General features: G+C 40.4%; 1 protein-coding gene and 1 long non-coding RNA gene across 2 annotated transcripts in view; one reads left to right on the forward strand and one right to left on the reverse strand.

The window, feature by feature from the left end:
- Positions 1-18,029, forward strand: part of AstCC (Allatostatin double C) — a 170,036-nt gene that overhangs the window by 119,613 nt on the left and 32,394 nt on the right. The window lies entirely within an intron of this gene.
- On the reverse strand, positions 3,777-10,586 carry LOC137498413 (uncharacterized). The gene is made up of 3 exons (XR_011017788.1): positions 10,316-10,586; positions 10,127-10,224; positions 3,777-4,037 (listed from the first exon to the last, which is right to left on the reverse strand). It is a non-coding gene; the product is annotated as an uncharacterized lncRNA (long non-coding RNA).

Here is an 18,029-nt window from a genome sequence, read left to right on the forward strand (position 1 = left end):
AAGTGTATCCTGCTTCTCACAGCACACTATGTGTTATTTCGTCTGCTAATTCAGTCAACCTGTACGATGACGTCAGACCAATGAGATCGCGTGCTTGCGTGACGTGACATTTTCGTAGATTTTAATCACGTTTGGAGTTATTATTTGTACATTCTGATCACATTTTTGAATTCTGCATGAAATTTTGAATCAGATTAGCATATTTTTAATTAAAACCCCGGATCATGCATGTTCCCTATTCTTAACTGCAGTTAATAACTCGTTACGGGGAAATAAACAACTTTATTCACCTCTTTGCTGCAAACGTCACAGGAGCAACTCCTGTAACCACTTTTTAATTAAAGACGAGTTGTAACCTGACACTTTCAGCATAATTCATACACTGAACAAACGGAAACACCAAAATATTCTCACAGAATGAAATGCAGTTCTTTTCCCCAGAAGTCAACGGATACTGTGTCATCTTCTGCCTTGTGACAAAGTACGGGAGTGTTCACTGCAGGAGGTTCTTAAGGCATTTCGGAGAGAGTGGTTTATAGCTTCCCGATTTTAAAATTTTCGTAAAGACTGAACATAAGCCAGCAAATATTTTATTTTCTCGAAATATACTGAAAGGCATTTTTAACCGATTTAGGGATAAAAATAAGAATTATATAGGTTTTAACGTCAATTCAGACATTTTTAAGCACAATAGTAGTACAGTTTCTAAATAAATACATGAAACGTGTATATACAACTTCATTTTTAGTCATTTCTTCAAGAACAAAATACGTCTTTCCCTAAAATCTGAGGGCTGGTGATTACATCCCTCCACAGAGTTGGCGCCATGAAGCGAGAGACATGTCACACCCCCGAATCCACATATATGGGAAAAGCAGTAAGAGGAGAAGAAGAATATTTTTTGTTTTATATATTTTATTTTAAATTTTTCATCAAATAATATATAAACATAAATTTCTTCATTTTCACAAAAAACAGGAAATTTATAACTAATCAGTAGCTAACAAACAATTTAACCACCTAAAACAAAAAATCAAGGACAACTTACATAAAGGCAATACTACTGTACAGTAATTGTGGGTAAAACTGAAGACAGCATTTTTTCAGAGATGATAAATTCAATATTGTCAAGAAAGACCGCACTAATACCATCCAAAAGAATCTCAAATAAATACTCAAAAATCCTCAGTTCTTGTTAAATGAACAGCAGACACTGCAATTGATTAACATGAACCCCAAAATACCAACTGCAAGAGCACTCCTTAAAATACACAATATAAACAGGGCCAATGACTTTCGATGTGACGCCTCTTTAAACAACAAGCATCATCCTCATCATCAAAATAAACATACCGGACTTGTGTCTAGGAGCAGCCATAATCGGCTTTAATAGACTTCTGCAGTGTTTTGGGGGTCCACTTCATGAAAGAGTGAATTAGTTATGTGAATTAACTGCTTTATTGCACATTGCAGTGAACTTTTTATGCTTGCACAATGGACAATTTCGTATGTAGTGAGTGTAATAAATTTTTCAATTATAGGAAAACTTTAAATCATCACGTAAGAACAAAGCACACTAACAAATATCCTAAATTTTCGTGCGATTTGTGTAATTTTACCTCTCACACAAAATACAATTTAGAACGACATAAAAATTCACAACATAAGACTGCGAAGTGTGAACAACCTCAAGTAAAATGTCCGCTTTGTGTAGAAGAATGTGCTACAAAATCCGATATGGTGGCACATTTTATTAATTTTCATGAGATTCGTATCGCAAAGGAAAGTTTAAAATTTGCGAATGAAGAGGATTTCCTTAAGTGGAAACGTGAAAAAGAAAATTAGCAAGTGTGTGAATTTGTTGTATGTCGCTCCAAGTACGAATGTAAAGATGGTTCCTCTAAAATGAAATACAGGTGCCACAGGGATGGGACCTTTAACTCAAGGGGTAATCATGAGCGTCACCAGAAAGTACTTGGAAGCAACAAGATAAGTGGTCATTGTCCAGCAAATATTGATGTTACTTTTCAGTCTGGAGAAGTGCATGTTTCATTTTGTGCAACTCATGTAGGCCACCAAGAAGAGTTAGGTCGCATGAGATTATCGCTGTCGGAAAGAAATGACTTAGCGAGGAAGATTGCGATGAAAATTCCTTTCGATAGAATCCTTGATGAGGTTAGAGATTCTATTGGTGAAACTGACATTGAACGCATTCATTTTCTGACCAGAAAAGATCTATTTAACATTGAGCAAGAGTACAATTTAAAATCTGAAGCTGTGCGGCATGAGAATGATTGTACGAGTGTCGAAGCATGGATTCGTGAAATGGACGAACGTGGAGGAATAGTACGCTTTTACAAGGGTCAAGACATGTCTTCTATGCTGTACCCTCAATTAAAACCAGAGGACTTCGTTCTAATTATAATGCATGAGGCGCAGCAAGAAACGTTACTACGATACGGCGACAAGTTCACTTGTATTGACAGCACACATGGTTTAAATAAGTACGAATTTGAACTAACTACCCTCCTAGTCGTAGATGGCAAGTTCCAAGGATTTCCATGCGCGTTCATGCTATCAAATAGGACGGATGCATTTGTGATGGAAGTGTTTTACAGAGTTATTAAAGAGGCTCTGCAAGTGACACTACAGCCAAAAGTGTTCATGTCAGACATGGCAGAAACATTTTACAGTGCCTGGCTATGCGTAATGATGCCTGCCAAATTCCGCCTGTTCTGTTTGTGGCATGTTGACCGTGCTTGGAGGAAAAACCTTTCTAAAGTTAAAGGCCGAGAGAAACAGGTGGAGGTGTACAAGGAGCTCAGAGTATTGTTGGAGGAAAGAGACGAGGCTGCTTTTTCGAGAATGCTCTATCAAGAAATAAATAAATTAAAAAGTGACCCTGACACAAGAGATTTTGGTATTTATTTCGAGGCCAATTATGAACACTCTGCAAGTAGCTGGGCTTATTGTAAACGTCTCAATGCCGGCCTCAACACTAACATGCATCTAGAGCGCATGCATGGAGTAATTAAACACATATACATGGAGGGTAAGAAGCCTAAGAGACTGGACATCGCAATCCATATCCTCATGCGATTTGTGAGAGATAAACTTTATGACCGCCTTATTTACATGAATAAAGGCAAACACAAATAAACTCTCACAAATAAGACTAAGGCATGCCAATTCATTATCGTTACAACCAGGAGAAATTATTTGCAGTGAGGATGTATGGACTGTTCCATCCACGAAGAAAAGTGAACTGTACGAGGTCAGAAGAACGGGTGAAATGAATTGCGGCTGTGACCTGAAGTGTACAGAGTGCAATACCTGCATTCATTCATACGTTTGTACATGCCACGACTCTTCCATTAAATTTAATATGTGCAAACATATACACCTAGTGGCTAAATATATTGGTGGTGCTAATGAACACTATTTAGAATCAGATACAAATTTAGTCATTCAGGAAGCACCTTCAAACAAAGAAAAGGACATTATTCTGAAGGAATTGCATAATCCCATGAAAAGAAGGCTAAGTGAGGACATAGAAGAGCACAAGGCCAAGCTTCGAGAAAAATTTGAAAGCATTCTCGCAACAATAGAATCACCAAAACATGTAGATATAATTGAGAAACAGCTCCAACCAATAATCCCAACTATACATGCCCATAGCACAAAAGCGATGATCAGCACACCACCTTCTACTTCAAGGGGGATAAAGTGTGAAACACAGTGACGATTATTTTCCACAAAAAAAGTCTCATAAGAAAACTTCTTCTTCCTTGTCAAGGCCTACTGGCCTACAGGCAATTGCTGCAAATTTGTTACTCCACTAAGAAAAATGTGTTATAGGCCCTACTTCAGTACAATTGTTGGCTGCACCTGAGCAGTACTGGTGGAGATGTTCCATTTTTTCTTCTTCTTCTACTTCTCTCTCCCTCTTGTGTGGACTCCCTCTTTTTCTTGATCCCAAAGCGCCCTTCATGCTGCTGCTGGGAAGATTCTGTGTTGGCACAGAATTGGGTTTTAGCCTAAAAAAAGTTTATTGAAACAAAGTTAATATTCATATTAATTATACACATTGCTTTTTGAATAAGCCCATGCTATAGTACTATGAAATGCAAAACTGGTAGGCTATAATAATACAGCATATAAATTACAAGAATATGATGAACTGTTATGAAATACCAATCAATTTCATAGTAGTTGTGTAACAGCCCAAGATGTATTATTATTATATTATTATTTCTTGTGGTCCATGGTGTGGGTTACTGCAGTCACCGCCTAGTTCGAGAACCACAGGCAACGGCTGAGTTGCCTATAACATGGTCCTCAGACTCGAGATACCCTAACATATTCCAAGTCATGGCCTGCTTTGTGCTCAGGTGGCTAGGACCCGTCAGGGGAGAGGTCGTCACTAGGACTATAAGTAAGGTAGCATCCTGCTTCACAGAATCGACCTACCTTGGAACATTTCAAGTAAGCCTCGGACCTATGGAAGTAACGGAGTCCAGGATACAGGCATACAATAGAGAAAGAATGGGTGGCATACAGTGACGCAGCAGTAAAAGCAGGAAGGAAATGCCTAGGAACAACCCTCTCTAAAGGTAGTGAAAAGCAAAATATTGTCGGAATGACAGAGTGAAGGCAGTTTTCAGCGTTCAATTACCACGGGCCAAGTCCTCAGTGTATCTGTGCTCCATGCGGTGGAGCTTGTCATAGGTATCGCACACTTATCTGTCCTCAGAGAAAATAATTGCTGACATGTTTCTGCTGCAACTAATATTTACTCCCCGTTGTGAGTAGTGAAATGTTGTTTGGTGCCTTTATTATATAATAATAATAATAATAATAAATTGCAAGATACTATGCTGTAATGTGCAAAATATTCATGTTCAAATTATGCTCATGTTTTTCTAGTGTAACTTAAAGGATTTATGAACTGTAATTTAATCTTATGACCATTGACTGCAATAAAATACTAAGTTATTATTATTATTATTATTATTATTTAACTCACAGAGGCTTGCAGACTGAACGATGAAGGGCTTAACTGCCTGTAGCTATGTATGTATGTATGTAATATTCATTTTCTCTATTTCAAGCAATAAAGGGAAGTTAAGTTTTATACACAAGAACTATTTAACTTCATAAAGCATAAAATTACAGGCCAGTCAGTTTGACATGCATTGCATGTACGCTTTGGGAAAGCATTCTTTCTGAATATACTAGACATGTTTGCAAAATTAATAACTGGTTTCATAGAAGGCAGTTTGAGTTTAGGAAATGTTATTCTACTGAAGCTCAACTTGTAGGATTCCAACAAGATATAGCAGATATCCTGGATTCAGGAGGTCAAATGGACTTTACTGCGATTGACCTATGTAAAGCATTTGATAGGGTAGATCATGGGAGACTACTGGAAAAAATGAGTGCAATTGGACTAGAAAAAAAGAGTGACTGAATGGGTGGCTTTTGTTACAAGCCCAAGTCAAGGCTTGGAGTGGAGGCCTCGCCCACACATGCTAGAGAGGCATCCTTGGTTCCTCCACCTGGGTGATACGGTGGTTCAGGTGAAGTGGGGCTGGTGACTGAGGTGAAGGCTCACTGCGGGGCGCTGGAACCAACACATCACTTTGCTCTACGTAGCCTGGCCCGAACTCAGTCATGATAATGCCAAGTGGAAACCACGTGAGTAGGCCTACTGAAGGGGGAACAAACCTGGCTAGGTTCGGGCCAGGGGCGGACCGCTGGATGGACGACTGAGGGGCGTGGTCTCTGCTACGGAGAGCCTAAGTTGTGGGAGGACAATGTATGGCTGTATGGCTCACCACGGATGGTAAGAACGACGCTCAGGACCCTAGAAGGGCCAAAAAACCTATGATTGATTGAAATATGTTTGCTTAAAAAGAGCCAATTTCAAAAATTTCGATATCAAGGGAAGCCATGGAAGCTCCAATAGAGCATATCCAGAAGCAAGCCCAAGATGAAGAAATGGAGACAGAAGTCCCAATTGGACAGGCTGTCGCTGATTCAAAACAAGAAATGGCAACAGAAGCTCCAGTAGAGCAGACTGCTACTACAAGCAAAGCAGAACGTCCATAGAAACAGAACTGAAGATTTCTGCCTCGAAAATCAACAGATTTCATATCGACAGACCACCTCGCAACAGTGCATATTACAAGGAAAGGAAGGGAGCGAGGAAGGAGGCCAAAATAGCGACTGGAACTTGGACGGAGAAGAAGCCAAGGAACAGGGATCGGCGAGAGGCTATCCCTCCGACAATGCCCAAAAGGCTGAGGCCAGGGGATAGTATGCCATCAAGTTCGGCTACAAAACCGCCCGCCAAAAACCAGAAAGAAGAGACGGTCATGTCCTTTTCGGAAAGACTAACTTCAATCAAGGTAGCAATAATACCTTAAACCTCTCCAGATGGGAAACTGAAGGAGGATGACGTGAAGAAACTTACATTTGCTCTGATAGCGCAAATGAAACCGCTTTACATAAAATCAGCTTCATGGTCCGTATCGCACTTCAATAGATTCACAATTAAGTATTTATTTTCCACCTAGTCGATACAATGATTGCTTAAGGCAATTTTTAATGGTCAAAAGTGGTACATGTTTCGTATATTATCAACATCTTCAGCCACATAACACTGTTTAGATGAAAAATGTATAAAATTGACAAAGTAATGCTTTAGAGGAAGTGTCCTTAAAATTAACATAAGATTGACAAGATTAAAACAAACAAATAACTCAAGAGAAAGTATATAAATTATTTCTACAATAGAAAGCAGTCGTCAAGGAAACACTTGTACAATATTCCATAGAGAAATTGTCCTAATAAATATTCTTTTCTTAATGATTCATGAAAAAAGATCAATTTATAAATTAAAAATTATACAATTTATAAGTAATTATCGAAATGAAGAAATCCTGATATCACAGTGCGGCTCTTATTATTAATGTAGATGAAGATATAACTAATTCCTAGTTGTCAAATCTTATTAAGCCTGCTTTCCTTTGGAATAGTAACTCCTGTCATTCTTTCACAGTTTTGCGCCGGGTGTAATATTGATGATGCGTTCTTCCTTGCTCTTGCCACAGGTCATAAATTTACCAACATAGAACAAGACCTGACCATCATAAAAAAGTTAAAAAAAGGGCAGCTTAATGAACACATATGAAGACCTGTACATTCATCTAGACCAACTTGTAAAGAAAAATGATAACCTTAATGAGGCTGTAGAATATAAGAATCCATTATATTATCAAATTCTAGTATATTTGAAAATGCTTGAGAAGGATCACGAAAAAAGAATTGGAATTTCTCCTCCTACAGATAGCCCTACAACTTATTCCTCCTCAGTTGAAGCTATAGGTGACAGCAAGGAAGTTCTTGACACACCTATATCCTCCGCTCCTCCACCTCCTCAGGTGCAAGAGCAAGGAAGAACGCATCATCAATATTACACCCGGCGCAAAACTGTGAAAGAATGACAGGAGTTACTATTCCAAAGGAAAGCAGGCTTAATAAGATTTGACAACTAGGAATTAGTTATATCTTCATCTACATTAATAATAAGAGCCGCACTGTGATATCAGGATTTCTTCATTTCGATAATTACTTATAAATTGTATAATTTTTAATTTATAAATTGATCTTTTTTCATGAATTATTAAGAAAAGAATATTTATTAGGACAATTTCTCTATGGAATATTGTACAAGTGTTTCCTTGACGACTGCTTTCTATTGTAGAAATAATTTATATATTTTCTCTTGAGTTATTTGTTTGTTTTAATCTTGTCAATCTTATGTTAATTTTAAGGACACTTCCTCTAAAGCATTACTTTGTCAATTTTATACATTTTTCATCTAAACAGTGTTATGTGGCTGAAGATGTTGATAATATACGAAACATGTACCACTTTTGACCATTAAAAATTGCCTTAAGCAATCATTGTATCGACTAGGTGGAAAATAAATACTTAATTGTGAATGAAACCGCTGTCAGATGGATGCCTTTCAGGCTTCCTCGAATCTCCGAGGCTGGAAAGTGGAGCAGTGGTACTGATCTGTGTAAATCCAGAAACTAAAAGCTGGCTGGAACAGAGATATGGAAAGCAAAAAGAAAATCTTGGAGACCGTTCTGTGAGAAAGTGGAAGCACACAATGAAACAGCAAGGCTCCAGAAGATTCTGAAATCAACCCATATAAATCACATGTCTTGAAGAACATCTGAAAATGAACTATAGGAATAAGAACATTTTCATTTTAACGGACAGCCAAGCGGCCATTAAGGCACTAGAGGCAGTCCGGATAATATCCAGAATTGTCTGGTATTGCCACTCATTTCTTCTGAAGCTCTCAAAGTACAACATTGTCAAAATAACATGAGTACCAGGCATAAATGTATAGAAGGAAATGAAAAGGCAGATAAACTGGCTAGGAAAGTGGCAGAAACACATTTTGTAGGCCCGGAACCTGTATGCGGGATTTGCTATGGACAAGCCCGACACTACACAGGAAAATGGGTACAAAAGAGACAAATGGAGAACTGGAAAATTACTCCAGGATGCAGGCTTGCAAAGGAACTGAAAAAGGATTAAACAAGAAGCATACTAAAGAGTTGTTGAAACTCAACAGAGGAAATATAAGATGGGTAGTAGACCTGTTGACAGGATACTGCCATCTGAAAAAAAAAAAAAACCTACATAGAATTGGAGTAATAAGAGACAACATATGTAGGAAATACAATGAAGCAGAGGAATCAGCTGAACACATACTTTTCGAATGTGAGGCGTTGGGTAGAATCAGACTCTCTACTCTAGGACTACCAGGTGAAGTGAGAGGACAAATCCAAGAAGACCCAATAAGAACAACCTGCTGCTTTGTGAAGGGAGCAGGTATATCTAGGTGGGAATGAAGGAAAAACATGGTAGCAAAAGATCTTAGAGGTCGACACTAATTAGGAACTAATATTTAGAGGCCCCATGAAGAAAACAAGAATGGGTGGCTATATTTCTAGAAAATAGAACTCAGAGAATTAGAGTAGGCAAAGCTTTTTCTGACCCTGTAAAAATCAAGAGGGGAATTCCTCAGGGCAGTATTATTGGACCTTTATATTTTCTTATATATATAAATGATATGTGTAAAGAAGTGGAATCAAAGATAAGGCTGTTTGCTGATGATGTTATTCTGTACAGAGTAATCAATAAGTTACAAGATTGTGAGCAACTGCAAAATGACCTCGATAATGTTGTAAGATGGACAGTAGGCAATGGTACGATGATAAACGGGGTTAAAAGTCAGGCTGTCAGTTTCACAAATAGGAAAAGTCCTCTCAGCTTTAATTACTGCATTGATAGGGTGAAAGATCCTTTTGGGGATCATTGTAAGTATCTAGGTGTTAATATAAGGAAAGATCTTCATTGAGATAAACACATAAATATGATTGTAACTAAAGGGTACAGATCTCTGCACATGGTTATGAGGGTATTTAGGGGTTGTAGTAAGGATGTAAAGGAGAGGGCATATAAGTCTCTGGTAAGACCTAAACTAGAGTATGGATCCAGCGTATGGGACCCTCACCAGGATAACTTGATTCTCAAGAACCGGAAAAAATCCAAAGAAAAGCAGCTCGATTTGTTCTGGGTGATTTCCAACAAAAGAGTAGCGTTACAAAAATAATGCAAAGTTTGGGCTGGGAAAATTTCGGAGAAAGGAGACGAGCTGCTCGACTAAGTGGTATGTTACAAGTGATAAAAATCATGTTGGGTCCATACTGAATCTCAGTTATGTTCCGAGCTGTCAGTGGAGAGATGGCATGGCATGACATTAGTAGACGAATAAGTTTGACTGGTGTCTTTAAAAGTAGGAAAGATCACAATATGAAGATAAAGCTGGAATTCAAGAGGACAAATTGGGGCAAATATTCATTTATAGGAAGGGGAGTTAGTGATTGGAATAACTTACCAAGGGAGATGTTCAAGAAATTTCCAATTTCTTTGCAATCATTTAAGAAAAGGCTAGGAAAAAAAACCAATAGGGAATGTTCCACCTGGCCGACTGCCCTAAATGCAGATTAAGAGACTGAGTGATTGATTCATGACTTACCCCTGACTAAAGTGCCGAGGATTCCTAAAATCTGTGGATTGGAAGTGATCTCAACATATCTTGTATGTATGTAGGTAGGTCCCTTCCATTGATCACACCTAAAACATAAAAAAAGCCAAATTAAAGTCAAACCTATGAGTGCAATCTCTGCACCGCCACTAATATTTCACAATATTGGAATTTACTTACACTGGTTTGCCTCGAGGAAAGCAGAAGAAAGAGTTTATTCTACTGACGGAGGGCCTATAACACATTTTTCTTACTGGAGTAACAAATTGATTACACTCACTACATACGAAATTGTCCATTGTGCAAGCACAAAAAGTTCACTACAATGCGCAATAAACCACTTAATGCACGTAACTAATTCACTGTTTCATGAAGTGGACCTCCAAATACTGCAGAAGTTTATTAACACAGTCTGAACACAGCAGCACGATTTAAAAGCAATACTGGCTTCGCGAAAAGCTGCAACCAACAACAAACAAAACACAGCTTCTTCTTCTCCTTGCCCCACACGTGGCGCGCAATAGCTAGGTAGGCGGTACTAAACGCCGAGGTTTCTCGAGCAGTCACGAGCAAAGCCGATGATGGCTGCTCCTTCGACATTCCCTAGACTCAAGTTTCCCCTACCACCACTACACTGTGGCAGCGAGGAGACCTGAGACAGACGGACGATGTTGTTCGGACCACGCTGACTAGATACGTACGTGCAGTCGTGCGGTCGACGGCTTTTGTGGGTTTGTTGACATACTGATAGGGCTGTTTTGCCATAACAAATACACCGCATATACAAATCGAAAGGTATTCCGATGTATGGAATGTGTAGGAAACGAAATCAAGTGTTAAGTAAAACATAATGTGATTTATTCAAAACTGAAACTGGAATATATTTGAGAGGAAAATTCAACAATATGTTACCTATATGAACAGATAGTACAGACCTTGAGTGACATTTGCTCAGTCGTTTTTACGAGCTTTTCGTTCTGGAGCAAACAATCTTCTCCAAATTGGGTACAATATTTCTGGACACAGCTGTCCTTAAACAACTGCGCAAGTTTCTATCGCTCATCGTTGCACGATGTTTACTTTTGGTAAGCGTAAGAAACACTTTAAATCTCGGTAGCACACTAAACATTTCGCATGCCCTTCATAAGCTGTACAGAAAAATATAATTTCCCATTCTGCTTTAAACGCTGCTGCTTCAACACTCTTTTTTTTTTTTTTTTTTTGGTATGATGTTCAGTCATGACAACTGCGAAACTGATTTAGTTACACGCCGCCAACAAAGCGCATTGGACTAGACTATCGACTGATGGATCGGCTTCTCACTTCGGGCACACCACGCGCTCAGCCAGCCAAGCTCCTCCCACCAATACCGAAACTACCTTCCCCCCAAAGCGCTCGGAGCACTGGCTTGGAGCGCGACCAGAGCGCTAGCGCTCGGGGAGCGCTGTTTGGATGGCCCTGGTTTAGAGGAATAAAACACTGCTGTGGAGTTCGGATATCTTAATACAAGAACACGGTTAGTTTCTTTCCTTCTTTCATAATCTGTTTACCCTCCAGGGTTGGTTTTTCCCAGGGACTCAGCGAGGGATACATCTTCCGCCACAAGGGCAGTGTCCTGGAGGGTGATACTATGGGTTGGGGGAAAAAACTGGGCAGTAGGACCAGTACTTCGCCCAGGCGGCCTCACCTGCTATGCTGAACAGGGGCCTTTTGGGGTGATAGAATGATCGGGAGGGATAGACAAGGAATAGGGAAGGAAGTGGCCGTGGCCTTAAGTTGTTACTATACCGGCATTTGCCTGGAGGAGAAGTGAGGAACCCACGGATGGCTGAGGTGGGAATCGAAACCTCCCCTACTCGGTTGACCTCCCGAGGCTGAGTGGAGCCCGTTCCAGCCCTCGTAGCACTTTTCAAATTTCGTGGCAGAACCGGGAATCGAACCCGGACCTCCGGGGGTGGCCGTTAATCACCCAAAAAACTACACCACGGAGTCGGACTTCCTTCATTTATTTATGTTTCAAAATTCATTTACCAAACACAGAAAACATACGAATATCGAAAGCGATATTTTAAAATACTTACTTACTTACTTACTTACTTACTTACTTACTTACTTACTTACTTACTCCGTTTACCCTCCAGGGTTGGTTTTTTCCTCGGACTCAGCGAGGGATCACACCTCTACCGCCTCAGGCGCAGTGTCCTGGAGCTTTACACATCCGGTCGGGGGATACAACGGGGGAGGATGACCAGTACCTCGCCTAGGCGGCCTCACCTGCTATGCTGAACAGGGGCCTTGCGGGGAGATGAGAAGTTCGGAAGGGATAGACAAGGAAGAGGGAAGGAAGCGGCCGTGCCCTTAAGTTAGATACCATCCCGGCATTTGCCTGGAGGAGAAGTGGGAAACCACGGAAAACCACTTCCAGGATGGCTGAGGTAGGAATCGAACCCACCTCTACTCACTTGACCTCCCGAGGCTGAATGGGCCCCGTTCCAGCCCTTCCACTTTTCAAATTTCGTGGCAGAGACGGGAATCGAACCCGGGCCTCCGGGAGTGGCAGCTAATCACGCTAACCCTACGCCACAGAAGCGGACACAGATATTTCGTATATCAAGGGAAAGTACATGCTTGCTAATAAGCATTTGAAGCTCACGTTACACAATTCCATAATTAATCGTTGTTATAGTTCGAAGTACTTCCTGAAAAGATTTGCTTACACTTCAATGCATGAAGTCAAATAGCTTCACATTTTGATGCGCTTAATCTCAAGACATAGCAAGTAAACAGTGTCACAGGGTTCACTGACGCGTCTTCGAAAACCGTAAACGTAATTGATGGAACATAAAACAAATAATACTGTTGTTAAAGTTCAGAACAGCGTTCCTCTGTATTATACTGTATTGCAGTGCAAATGTCATACGCAGATTTTCAAGGGAGTTGTTCAATTAAGTATGCAATAGTTTAATAAGTAGGGTACTTCAGCGTACACATATCGTAGTTTTTAGTTTTATACAAAGTCGTGACTGCTTGAACAATCACATTACTGGAAACATTTGCGCATTTATGACTATATTCGTGATTTCATACAGGGTGCGAGTCCGACTCGCTGGCTGAATGGTCAGCGTACTGGCCTTCGGTTCAGAGAGTCTGGGTTTGATTCCTGCCCGGGTTGGGGATTTTAACCTACATTGGTTAATTCCAATGGCTCGGGGGCTGGTATGTGTGCTGTCCCCAACATCCCTGCACCACACATAATACTATCCTTCACTACAATAACACGCAGTTACCTACACATAGCAGATGCTTCCCACCCTCATCGGAGGGTCTATGTTATTAGTTTATATCCTACTAACTACTTTTATGGTTTTCGGAGACGCCGAGGTGCCAAGATTTTGTCCCGCAGGAGTAACGTAAATCTACCGACACGAGACTGACATATTTGAGCACCTTCAAATACCACAGGACTGAGCCATATTCGAACCTGTCTGAGCTACTCAGCCCGGTAGTGCAACAGTAAGGTGTGGCCAAATTTTCAGGACGCTTTCTTCATACGTAGAAGAGAAATTATCAGTGGCGAATTTCCCATACATGTGATTGATGTGTTACATCCCTTGTATTTTCAGCGAAAAATAAATATTAATTTTTCATATTTTAATTGAAGTTTTTTATATAAAATTCAAACGCACAGTTATCAATACTCAGAGATGGATGAAACAAGTGTCGCCGGCTAGTGACTGCCACTAATTGTCAAACTACTCTAGAGATGGCACCACCAGCATTGGACCCTTGTTGTTTGTTGATCTCTTACGTGGGGTTGGAATGCGGAACGAACAGCCATATCCGTCAAGAGCGCGGTGCAAGGTGAGACCCTGTACTGTAAGTTATCGCTTGTGGCCGGGATTTATTTGCTATTTCGTGAAATACTGGAGTTCTTGCTTGTGAGTGTTTCTTTTCTTGTGCGATAAATGATGATACAAGACAAATGCATATTGTTGTAAAATAAATGATTCAGTTTCGTGCCCTTGTGGTGTAAAGATCAAACAAAGAAAATGCGGGAATGATGCGATTTTGAAATGGCATCACACCGATCTGAGGGTATTCCAGTAGGCATGGATGTAGGAGCCCCAGGGTCACGCGGTTTTACTACGCAATCCAAACTGAATTCTAACCATTATATAATTGAACGATTATTAAGAGAACCATTTAGTATACTTTCTTTTACGGAGAAAAGAAGAATTTTTAATGAAGGACAACCACGTCCAACTCTGAACGTAACTATACAACTGAAGTTGTGCGTTCGTCATTTCAACAGAAATATTTATGAAAGAGACCATTGGATTAGTGACGTGTTTGTTGTTTTCTCTTGAAAAATTAGTTTGGAATGACGGTCTTTTTGCGTTGATTTTTTCATATATTTTTTTGGTTACACCCCCTCAAACAGAACTCGGGAATCGCCATTGGAAAATATGCTCTATGGACATGGATCCGGAAATGCTTTATTTCCATGTTAAAACTGATTTCCTATAACTCTTCATAACATATTAATCATGGGAAACACGCAGGAACAGAACGTACCAGCACACCACGACACTCTTCCTTAAATGAAATGTTAAAAACTCTCTCCGTTAGCATTGATACATGTATCAAGCCGCCGTCGCTGCATTGAATCAGGATCAGGTACGTTTTGTTCCTGTGTGTTCTTTTTTCCGACTCTGGTCCTGCAGAGCAATCGAAACTGTTGAAAATATCGACCGTTGGCATGTGTTGAGTAAATCAGTAAAAATATGTCCTAAGTACACTAATTCCACACGGTATTGTAATGATCGTTACAGCGACGAACTATGGAAGTGGGGATTGAAGTGTCAATGGAACCGGGGGATATAAACCAGCCCGCGGGGAGACGACTGGCACATCAAAGGGAACTGCATACATTCGGCTCATAGTATTGTGCGGTTCAAATCGTTGCATGAATGAGGTTAATAGAGACAAAACGGTAGTGCAGAGATTAGCTTACTACGACCTGGTTAAAACATTAATATAAAACAAAGAAATATTCTAAAGGAACTCACATTGTCCCTTATACTTAGTTCGATGCTTGATCCGGCATTATTATTATTATTATTATTATTATTATTATTATTATTATTATTATTATTATTATTATTATTATTATTATTATTATTCCCAGGAAGTTGGCTGTGCGGTTAGAGACGCGCAGCTGTCAGCTTGTACTCGGAAGACAGTGAGTTCGAATCCCACTGTCAGCAGCCCTGATGAGAGATTTTCCATGTTTTCCAATTTTCACACCAAGCAAATGCTGGGGCTGCACCTTAATTAAGGCCACGGCAGCTTCCTTTCCACTCCTAGGCCTTTACTATCCCATTATCGTCATAAGAACTATGTGTGTTGGTGCGACGTAAAGCGCATTTAAAAAAATGGTCTGCCTATCATCATTTATAGTATTAGCGACCTTGTCTTGTCCATAAATTTTAGAATGTATGCCGCGGACTGAGCACGCCTTGGGTTCCGCTGAGAAGCTTGGGACATTACCGATGTGGTACATATAAGAGGATATTGCCAGCCTATTAAATCTTCTAAAGGAAAATTCACTCAGTTTTGTCTCATTACGATCTCAATGGCCGTAGTTAATAATGAGCCCGTATCACACCTGCGCTCCTATTGGCTCCTTCAATCAAAATAAATAACATTTCTACTATTTCTTCTTCTTCTTGTACTCATTCATTTACTTAATTAAAGGCTTAAAATGAAAAAATGAAGGAATTAATGAATAGTTTCTCTTGATAATTAAATTTACACTCTAGTAGTTTATATTAATTGCTAATTAGACATTTTCCGTTCAGAAAAACTGAAGGGAGATTGACGCGCCTACCAAAGAGTGAATGAGAATCAACAACATAAACATTTAGTTCAGATGTAATTTCCTTTCAACAGTTTGTGAAAATTTGTTCGATATATATTTTTCAGAAAGTATGTTTTTTATCAAGATACCCTTAATTTCCAGAAATAATACACACGCATAAAAAATGTATCACCCCGGACCAAAGAATCCCTAACTCTTTAAAATAAACGTCAGCGAGACACACAGAAATAACATAGTGTTATTTTTTGCCTTATAAAAACAAATGAGAGCCTCTGAGTTACTGAATACAGCACACACCAGTACCTTTAATACGGGGTAACACGGCTCCTTGCATTGACACATGCCCGAATTCGTCTTGGCATACTGTCCACAAGTTCATCAAGGTAATATTGATCCAAATTTTCCCAGTCCTCAATGGTGATTCGGCGTAGACCTCGCAGATTGGTTGGTGGGTCGTGACGTCCATAACCAGTCTTCCTCAATTTTCCCAGGCATGGTCGATAGGGTTCATATCCGGGCAACATGGCGGCCACTTTAGTCAAACGATATCGTGAACACGAAAGTAGTCATTAACGGGAACCACGCGATGGATGCGCGCATTATTGTCAATTAAGACAAATTCTCTTCCAAAATGCTGGCGATACGGTGTCAATATGGGATGGAGGATGTCGTCCCTGTATTGTACAGCCGTGACTTTGCCCTTCATGACTAGAAATGGGATAAGGTGGCCCCCACACATAAGTGAACCCCACCCTTGTTGCAGGTGCTAGACAGTGTGTCTGGGACGTGAAGGCTTACCAGACTACCGACAAACACGTTGCTGACAATTGTCAGCAACAAGGCGTATGCGACACTCATCGGTAAAAAGGACTTTATGCAAATACCGAAGAGATCTTTCAGCATAATGTTGAGCCCATTTGTACGATCTAGGTTTGAAGCTGGGCCTTGCCATGGGCGTCGAGAGTGAAGTTGTGCCTCGCGCAACCTGTTCCGCACAGTTTGAGTTGAAACGTACAGTATGGCTGCCCGAAGTTCATAATTCAGCATGGTGGCGTTGCGTCCAGGGTACTTCCGAGCTGAAATTCAAAAATAACGGTCATCGACTGCAGTCGTAGCCATTGTGCAAGGCAAGTCATCGATAGCTCCTGCCTCCCTGCACCGCTTCCATGGTTCGAGACACATCAAGCTGATCACGGCCCACACGTCGAGCAACTGCCCTTGTTGACCATACTTCTTGACAAAATGTGATTATACGTACGAGTTCACATGTCGACATAGCACCCCTAGATGTTCACTATTACTGCTTGGAACACATTTCTAAAGTTTCCACACTAGTGCTAAAATTGAAACACTGCCCCATTTCAACGTGGCGGTCTATTTGTGGGTTGGAATACGTGAATATGTTTACCAACATCCTTGAGGGTCGCCTTTCCGGTCTGCATAGGACAAACCAAGATTGTAACACTGTTAAATGACACACAAGGGTGATAACAAAATGCATGTGATGCGTGTAGTAGGTATTTCTTCTTCTAACTGACTATGGAATGTTAATTGATAGAGAAAATAATACCAGCAGAGCCTCCCGGCCTCATGTGGGCAGGTCGCCGCTCTCTCACCACTGGCTTCCGTGGTTCAAATCCCGGCGACTAAATGTGAGGTTTTTGCTGGAAAAAGCGGAGGCGGGATAGGTTTTTCTCCGGGTGCTCCACGTTTCCCAGTCATCCTTCATTCAAGCAGCACTCCAAAATCATTTCATTTCATCTGTCAGTCATTAAACAATGCCCCAGAGAAGTGAGACAGTCTTCGGCACCCGGCACAATTCCTATCCTCGCCGCTAGATGGGGCCTTTATTCATTCCATTCCAAACCCGAACGAATGACTGGAAACAGGCTGTGGATTTCCAATTCCAAGAATAACAGCATTAATTAGAGTCCTATTTTGAAATTACTCGTCGTCCACTTGCTTACTCCTGGTTCCTCACTTTTATCTTTACCGAGCGAGTTGGCCATGCGG

The sequence above is a fragment of the Anabrus simplex genome, chromosome 2, assembly GCF_040414725.1.
Source record: "Anabrus simplex isolate iqAnaSimp1 chromosome 2, ASM4041472v1, whole genome shotgun sequence".
NCBI classification, from domain to species: Eukaryota; Metazoa; Arthropoda; class Insecta; order Orthoptera; family Tettigoniidae; genus Anabrus; species Anabrus simplex.